This window comes from Trematomus bernacchii, unplaced genomic scaffold, assembly GCF_902827165.1.
Source record: "Trematomus bernacchii unplaced genomic scaffold, fTreBer1.1, whole genome shotgun sequence".
Classification (NCBI taxonomy): Eukaryota; Metazoa; Chordata; class Actinopteri; order Perciformes; family Nototheniidae; genus Trematomus; species Trematomus bernacchii.
In genome coordinates, this window is record NW_022987685.1 from 2,782,533 (window position 1) to 2,791,986 (window position 9,454).

Below are 9,454 nucleotides of genomic sequence, written 5' to 3' on the forward strand. Positions count from 1 at the left end.
CTCTCGTATCTCCATTTCCACAACCCAGACTGTAAGAAACAAAATGGCCTCTATGATGATTTATGAAATTCTTCTGCATACGTTAAGGACGTTAAAACGTTAATGTGTTCACACCTCAGCTTGAGTTTCTACTCAAGGGTTCAATTTTGGGGGGAAAAGCACTTCTTTTGCTTTCTTGCAGAGCTCTAAATGATAAGATGGATGCCTTTTTTCATGTCAGTGCGGTGAAAGTGATCTAGAAGCAACGCCCAAAGGTAACAAAATCCACCTACAAAGCACATCTAAAGCTAAAAAACAAAGTGTAAGAACAAGTTTTACATTTGGTCATGCGCAGGCCAAGCTCTTTCCCCGTGTTTCGACTCTTTGTGCTAAGCTAAGCTAAGCTAACAGTAATATAGTATAAAGCTATAGGCCTATGAGTATTTCCTAAAAGTGTATTGCTTTAATAGGTCATAAGATAATTTGCTATCACTAAACTCACATGTGCATACTCTACTTGTGCACTTTTATTGCAAATATATGTTTTTCCCCACGTTTTTATGTGAGAGCATGACGAGAGGGAAACCAAAGGAAGAACTGAAAGTGGTTTAGCATGTGAGATTGGCATTGATTGTGGTTTTCAGCGACGCTGAACCACTAACAAACATTCTTGCACTGTAAATGTTTTATTTTCTTGGTGTTAATGTAAGATTTATTTAAGGTGTACATATATACAGATACAAATTAACCATATAATCTATATGTGTAAAAGAAATATGTCTCTTTATGTAAAAACACAAAGTATATAATAAAACAAATAAAGATGAAATTCAAATATGCAACAATGTGTTTGCGGGTTTTATTTTACTGACAGTCAGTCTCACTCTTGCTTTCAAATGTTGCTCTGTGTCCACTTGCAGGGTTGGCAAAGAGCAATTTTCCCCATAAAACACCATGGTAAAAAACATAACCGTAAAATTATTCATAGGACATGTCAAACTCCAAACAAGGGCAATAATAACTCATTCTAGTATGACTTTTTGACCCATGCAAGCAGATAGGACTGAATGCTTTATCTTCATATTCAGGTATTTTAAATATAAATATCTGCCAACACTACAGGATAAAAGTCAAGATATTTCATCCTCTAATGCATTTTTTTTTAACCTGTATCTACTAAGCCCCCCCAAAGTGTAAAACTAAATATATGAACTACCCTTGCTTCCTGCAGATGTCAAATAAATACAAAAAAGCCCACTTCAGTTCATTTCTCATGTGTCATTCCTGCATATGTAAAGACTGGTTGTGGGAAATGGCGCCCTCCTGTGATCAAACCCGGACTCTTCACTGTAATTTGTGACGCAATCATCACTTTTATACAATCCTTAGTCCACCCACATAAATTGTCCTCCAGCAGTTTGTCATGCTTCTACTGAATTAAATCACTTTTATCTTGCCTTAGAATTTAGTCACCTAGTTTTCCTCAAATTTCGTTAGATATTATATTTATCTGGAAATAGACACAACATGAGTCAGGGTATGTCTCTTTGTTCACCATAGTTCCCCATGGTGCACTTTAAATGTCAAGCTGTTTTTGTTTTTCAGAATGATCTTGATGGATCAGTGTTGTGTGATAAAGTGTATGGTGTATACAAAAAAAGATGTACCCCCATGTTCATGTCCCACGCATGATTGAAAAAAAAAATACACCAACATGGAGCCTAGCATGGCACAAGTAAAAGCACTTTGGGTCATTGTGCCATTGGGTTACCATCATCAAGACACATTACCTGGTTAAATATAAATTGTTCTGAAAAGAGGGCCAATTATTTGACATGCAAAGACAAATACCTAGGATGACACTAGGGTTTACATTTCTAAACTTGATAAGACCTGCATGACATTACTCAAGGAAAGGTTAACGAAACTTTGCCGGTGTAAGCATGCCAACATGTTTTTTTCTAGCAATGATTCCTAGTGAAACACAAAAATTCCCTGCCGTTTCCTGCTAATTCAAGAAATGTCCCCGACGGTATTTTTTTAGGTGTGTTTCCTGTAACTTGAATCACTAGTTCCTGTCTGCACACTCTTGTAAGGAGATAACAAAATTATACGACTGAATGTGTCTACAGATCTAAAGTGGATTAAACAGTTATTGTCCTCCTCAACACCCGCAGGACAGAGCAATTTAACTTCATGAAGTTCAAACCACCAGGATTGTGTAAGTGAATGTTTTTTTTATAATCTGAAACTGTATGTTGGCTCCTGCAGGCTTTGGACCTAGGGATGACCCCACTTAAACATCCCAATTTCTGCTGAAACAAAGCATTTATTCTTGGCTATAACTTAGCTTATTACTCTAATGGTAAATAGCTGCCTTTGAATCCTTGTTTTAAAGAATTGGGATTAACCTATTACCTCCAACACATCTTCCCTAATCTTTCCTCAGAAGTGTTTAAGGTGTTCTGACGGTAATCCCCCTCACTGCTTCCCTGTACCTTTTTTCTGGAAACGTATTCAGCATCATCACCTGAAAAAATAATAAAAACCATGGTGATGATTGAAGCGAATACTGACTGAGGTCATTCACAATGTGCCGAACACTATACCAACTTCCAGTTTCACAAAGTCCCAGAAAGGAGCCGTTTGAATCACTGTTAGTGATGCATTTGGTTTCAAGATCTTGGATACCAACCTCTTTTTTCTGGACATGGGACTTAAATTGAATGAGTTATGTGAATAATAATAATAATAATAATAATAATAATATACTGTATAATTATAAGCTTTATTTGTATAACACCTTTCATACAATAATTGCAGTTCAAAGTGCTTCACAGTAGACAGTTTTAATTCACTTCAAAGTTGAGAGCCTATTGGAAATTATTCAATGAGCGTCAAAAATGATTTAATTGAATTTTTTTTTTTCATTGCTATTTATTCATTTAAACTATACTTTCTCTCTGAATAAAATAAATACATTAGTGTGTCCCTCAGCAAGTTGTAACCTACTGACTGTACTTATCAACTCATTATTTTGAATTCAAATATTGTACACTTTATGTCTTAGTTTATTTTCTTAATGTACAAAAGCATTTCACTGTGGATTCATGGTGTATGAAATAGCAGGGGGGCTTCTAAATATGGCAGAGCTGGTGTTATTGCTGCTGGATTTGGCACCCCCCTCTGTAACTTTGGCCAGGATGGTCATAATCTCACCAAAATCCCACAGGTGTTAGTTATTCCCCTCTAGTTTAAACAAAAAATAACATTTACTCTGGGTTTATCAGATGAAATGTAAAAAAATATAAATCTGGACGAGCTGTAAAACACACTCTTGTTTGCTTACTTAGTGCACAGGATGATGTTCATAATATTTATAATATCCATAACCTAATACAGCTCTACTATATGCACACATAGGATATATTACCATAGCTCGTGGGAAGTAAAATAATGTCTTAATTCAGGAGCAGTCTGATTCATTAAATTGACTTTTAGCCATTACGTTTATTTGAATGTGTGAGTCAAGGGCAGTGTGTGGGTACTTTCCTTCTTCCAGCTCTCATTGTATGACAGACCAGCTCACTTTCTAAGTCCTTTGCCAGCAGATAATGAACTCCACATGCTTCTGAGGGCAAGGTTAGTAGCACCGAGGGCGAGTCGGCTCACTTTGGGCCAGACTTTGCTCTGTGACTTCATCCGCGCGCTGTCACAGGGTGTGCTTGCATTTGACTCAGCAGAAAACGTCTCAGAGGAGGCTGCAGGCCAAATCCTGCACACTCACTTCATCCTGTTACAAGCTGAGGCAGACTGAGAGTGAACTTTCAGCATATCTCAGACACAGTGGGCGAGTCATCACCAGAAGTTCCCTGTCCGGCTGTTTTCATGTGGAGAGTAACTGTCGTGACTCTCTCCTCAGTGACCTTATGGTGAGTCAGGAGAGGGTCAGTGTTGATCTGAAACTGAACGGATGCACATGTGGCTCTGTGATTTAGCAGGAAAATCATCTGAATCAGGGTTTTAGAATGATGGAATAGCCTCATGCATAGAAATGTCGAAAAGAAGAAAAATAAATTCAAAGTCATTCTGCAAACACACCATCCTCCCTTTTGCTGTTTTGTGTCTCTTTGCAGGCATCACCTTCTGATTGTGTGTCTTTTTGTTATTTCTTCTGTCCTTTTTCTGTAGTATTTTCTCTTTTTCTGGTCATTTTGTGTCACTTACTGGTCGTTCAATGTGTCTTTGCAGCTGTTTTGGTAGTTGTGAGTGTTTTTGTGTCTCTTTGTGATCATTTTCTCTCTCTTCGTAGTCTCTTAGAGTCCCTTTCTTCTTCGTACGTCTCTTAACAGACGCCCCCTGACAACATTACATTTTTTTATCCTTCAATTAACATCAATTTACTGTGTGTATTTCAAAGGGCCCATATCTGAAGTGCAAACCGGCTTAGGTTATAAATGCTATGTTGCAACGGTCCATGTTGTATACCTGGCCCTTTAAATATGAATATAAAATATAAGTAATACATGTCTTAATGTTAATATGGATAAAAGGCATTCATATCCTCCTGGGACCCGAGGAAAAAAAGTGTCTTCCAATTTCCTTTTTTTTTGTGATTTCCTACCTATTTAGGATTAAAAAAACATCTTGCAATTCAGACTTTTTTTATTTAATTTTAATTTTAAAATGTTACAGTATGTCCACTGTAGAGGACGTCGGGACCATATTAGTTTGAAAAGACAGCCAAAATTAACAGATAGACTATGTAACGTATTATGGTTATAGAGTGATATTAATACTCTTTGCACTGGCTTTTAATACTAGTTGAACATTACATTTTTACATTTGTATGTGTTTTTTTAATATGTTTTTAGTTATTGTGCTTTTATCATGTTTTTAATTATTGTTTTATTATTGTACTCCCATTGTGTTATTTAATATGTATTGCCTGTACAGCACTTTGGTCAACTGAAGGTTGTTTTAAATGTGCTATATAAATAAATAAAGATTGAGATTGATTGAGATTAATACAATAATACATTCACCTTTATTTAAAACATAAATAAGTAATTGATCTGAACATTGCTGTTTATTTGGTCATTAAAAAACTAGTTTGGTTTTTGGTGAATCTTTCCAGATCTTCAAAGACTTTGTAGTCAATGTAGTGGGAAAAGTACCTCATTGACTCCAGTCGGCACGGGCTGTAGGGTCATCTTGACTAGTTTTATGACCATTGACCATGCTCATAGAAACATACAAGGTTCAAGGTTCTTTATTGTCAATCTGACATAGCTACAGAGTAATTATGTAGTTGAAAATCTTATGTCACAGGCTTCTCCAACAATGCAACATAATAACATAATAACAATAAGAGCAAGAGCAATACAAAAAGAAAAATAGTTATAAAATAAAGTGATGATGTGGAATAGTGCAGTACGAGTCTATATACAAGTTATTGGAATGATATATATATATATATTAGGTATTAGATACATAATACTGAGTAGCAGATGAATGTTTTGAAGTTGTTTCAACAGTTCAATTTTTTAACAGTCTCACTGCCCGCGGGAAGAAACTGTCTCCGAATCTTCTTGTCCTTGCCAGGATGCTGCAATTACTTGGCATTCCTGAGGCAATTGTCATTTTTCATGGCTCCACTTAAAATAAAAACAACAATAAGACATGCGTGCTACTCTTGGCCCACAGAGGGCCATGTCTTTCCAGCTCGTCCCTATCTGTCTCTATGTCTGTATCTGTGCGCTCATGGAGCCTCCTGCATCTTCCCCCCCCCCCTTCCTCTTGACCCTCTTCTATCCCAGGTGTGAAAGCCTCATCTCTCTCATCATCTGAGAGCTCCAAATCTGAATCTCCCTTAACTATCTGGTACAGAAAATGTCTGCTTCAGTTCCGTCTCCTGCAACAATATTGAGTCATAAAGTCCATGAAGATGGTCCTGACGTCCACTAGAATGGACATTTATAAAAGGGCTGTTATTTGAAAACTTGAATTATTTAATTGCTTTCAGAACTAATGATATAGTGTTAATAAACACATGTTAATAAACAAGAACATATATGATTTTCATGGTAAAAATTACAATTATTCAACAATATTTGACTTCTCCTCCTGCTTCTATAACATTTTGTTTTTGGTATGCCAGCCATTTTGGATGAAAAGAAAGAGGAACTTCCCAGCATGCAATTTTAACCAATGACATATCACTGGAAAGACCAGGATGTCCTCTCTACAGTACATCAGGGATTGATAGAGTAGCTTAAAAGAGTAAAAGGAGATGCATGTTAACAAAATGTCCACTACAGTGGACAATTTCAATGGGCTGGGTCCCAGGAGGATATACAGGTTTAATCAGCACAACGTATTACTGAACGTTCGCATGCTGATTTGATACAAATCATCCCAAGCAGACACACCTTAAAATCTGGCCAGAAGCCGACTCTCAGGAGTCTCCACATCACCTGTTTCAATTAATGTCAAATTAAAATTCTTTGCATAGATTATAACTAACCATATGTATTTACAACGCAATAACCATGATAAACAAACGCTCATTGTCGTAATGGAAACATGGCCCTGTCAGGTCCTGTACAGTAACTTTACCTCTAAGGTGTTTGCTCTGTGGGAGGCACAGGTGCGGCCGTGTCGACACCTTTACGAAGTGACTCATCCATGCCAAAGGTACGAAAGTCAACTTTAGGATTGTCAAAATGTTTAAAAAGAAATAATTATGCCTTCTTCATCATCTTATATGTATGCGCTTCATATTTACATTGTGATATATGCACCTAAAAATTACCGTTACAACTCTTTCCCAACATTTAAAAAAAATGTCCTTGTTTCTTCTGAAAATGAAAGGTCCAGAGAGGTGGGAAGTTGAAACAAGTGTAAAGAAGGTGCTCTTGGTTTTTGGAAATAATAAAAAAAAGTACTCTCTAATTCTCTTTTGTAGTTAATCATGAATCAGTGCAGCTGTACTTTAATTTGACTTAGTGTATATGATTTTAAATTATTGTATTTCTATCTATAATGTCTGTTTGCAAGCAGAGTTGATGATTAAGGGCCAGAAAGAGTTTTTTCCCACAAAAAATATGCTTTCTGTGAAACCACATTCAGGCAGGTCTAGACAGATTTTGAATCACTCTGTGTGATTCATTAATTAACCAGATTCTGCTGGTTTATTTTATTTTGTGTGAGGATCAGCAAGTCTGGAAAACTGGGAATGGGAATTGACCATTTTTGACTTCATGGACAGAAGCAGTGTTTTGGTAAAAATATTCTCAATTTTAGAGAAAATGAACTCCGTATAACTTGTCTTTATTGTCCTGAGTGTTATTAAAGGTTGTAGAAGGATATTTTAGAGTACTTGTACTGTAAAGGGAATTTCTTTCTATAATTTCAATGTAAGGTGCCAGTAAGGGAAACAAAGTAATTACCCCAAGATGTAGGCCATACGTGACTGCACGATAGAAGAGGTTTCGACAATGTTTCATGATATATCAACTTTTTCCAAATTAACCACAGCATTAAATACAGTAAAACATCTTCTTCATCTTTCCTAGGACGTGTTAGGACATTAGGATGTTAATTAGGTTGTGTAATATTACACTTATAAAGAGAGAGAACTCACTGCTCCATAGGGTGTAAAGTGTCTCCTTTTTCTACTGTATAACCCACAACAATTTGCACAACAGCTACTTTGCACAATTATAATGTATATAATCCAATATCTATCTATCTATCTATCTATCTTGTGAGAGTATTTCAGTGCCTATTTAGAGGCTATTTTTAGATTTTACCCATGAGACATTTTACGACAGAATTATTTGGTTTTGGGATAAGTTTAGGCGGTTTTCTCCCCTCAGAAGTGGGTGTCCCGTTCCAATTTGGGCCAATTAGATTCCTCGTCAGCACTAGGTGCAGTGTGCAGCCGCCAACCTTAACACACCTCCCGCTCTAGCACCGCCAGTCACACACCGGCTGCTGCTTGCTGCTGGGCGGCGGACAGCCTTATCTCCTCCACCCTCAGCCTACTTCACTCTGCTGGCGCCTGGTGCGGAGACATGGAGCCGGGACACAGAGCGAGAGAGCCGGACATGAGGCTCGGAGAGCGGGCAGCCACAGGTAGGTGAGAGGGTAGTCCCGGCTACTGGAGCCTCGCTTTTTACTAGCGACTCCACACTTTTAAATGGTCTTTTATTCTCTATTATTTCTTTATTTTATATTGTTTTATTTATTTCTACGGTTTTGACTTTTTTTATTAGCGACTTTCCCCTTTTTTAAGTTGGTCTTTGAAACATTTACACTTTTTTTATTCCTATGAATTATTTATTTTATTATCTTATTTGCATTTATTTTATTTTTGTATTGTTTTATTTATTGAATAGATTTTGTATGTGTTATCGTATTTATTGGTTTTGTATTCCTTTATTTGACCAAGAGGGATCATATATTTATTTGATTGTGTTTTATTTTGTATTATCATACCTTTTACCTGCTGTTTCTCTTAAAGTGTTAAAGTGTTACAACATGTTGTAAAGTACAAAAGGTTTTAAAGTCTGGCCTGATGTAAACAATCTTGCATGAAAAGTGCTTTACAAATAAAAATGTATATCATTATTAACTTAAACATCCTATTTTTGAGATATCACAGCATGTTTGTGTCGTTTTTGAGCAAATTACGCACTCCCCTGTCCCGCGTGCCGCGTGCGGCTCGTTGTTTTACAAGTCTAACATGTCTGCATGTTATTATGTGTTGGTGTGTCATGTGCTCGAATGGACTGTTCCAACCACCTGTGTGAGCCTAACCTGGGTCCAGGAAGGAAGGCAAGATGTTGGCATAGCTGATGAAGTTAAAACCCTGCTATGCCATCACATTGCCATCTTTCTCCCCCCTCTGCAGCAAAAAAACACCCAGGATTTGAACCTGTTCACAAAAAGAACTCTTCCAGAAACTCGGTTATTTCCTGTCTTTGAAGTGATTTTATTGTGGCTTAAATCATGACCATTTTGAATCTTGTGAATGCATGACAAATGTAATTTACTAATGAAAGGCTAAGAAATGATATTTAAAATAATCTGCCTGTGTGTGAGGACAATGTGCTCTCTTGTCACTTGGGACATTTAATGTTGATTTTACAATACATGTATATTCTTTTACTTAACTCGTTTGTTTATCCTAAATATTTAGAATTGTATATACGACTAATATTTCCATAAAATGCAATGCTTTATATTTATGTACGCAGTTAAAATTATTAAAATCTTGGTCAGTGTGACCAATTTCCACATCAGTAAAAATAATCCACTTATATTTGTAATATTTTAATAAAAGCACATTCTGAAAGAAGTAATTCTGCATAATATTCACAATAACTTTCAATTCTCTATTTACTTTTTAAATATTTTATACCTGAGTAAATTTGAATGTACAACTTTTTCTTGTAAATTTACCATTTGA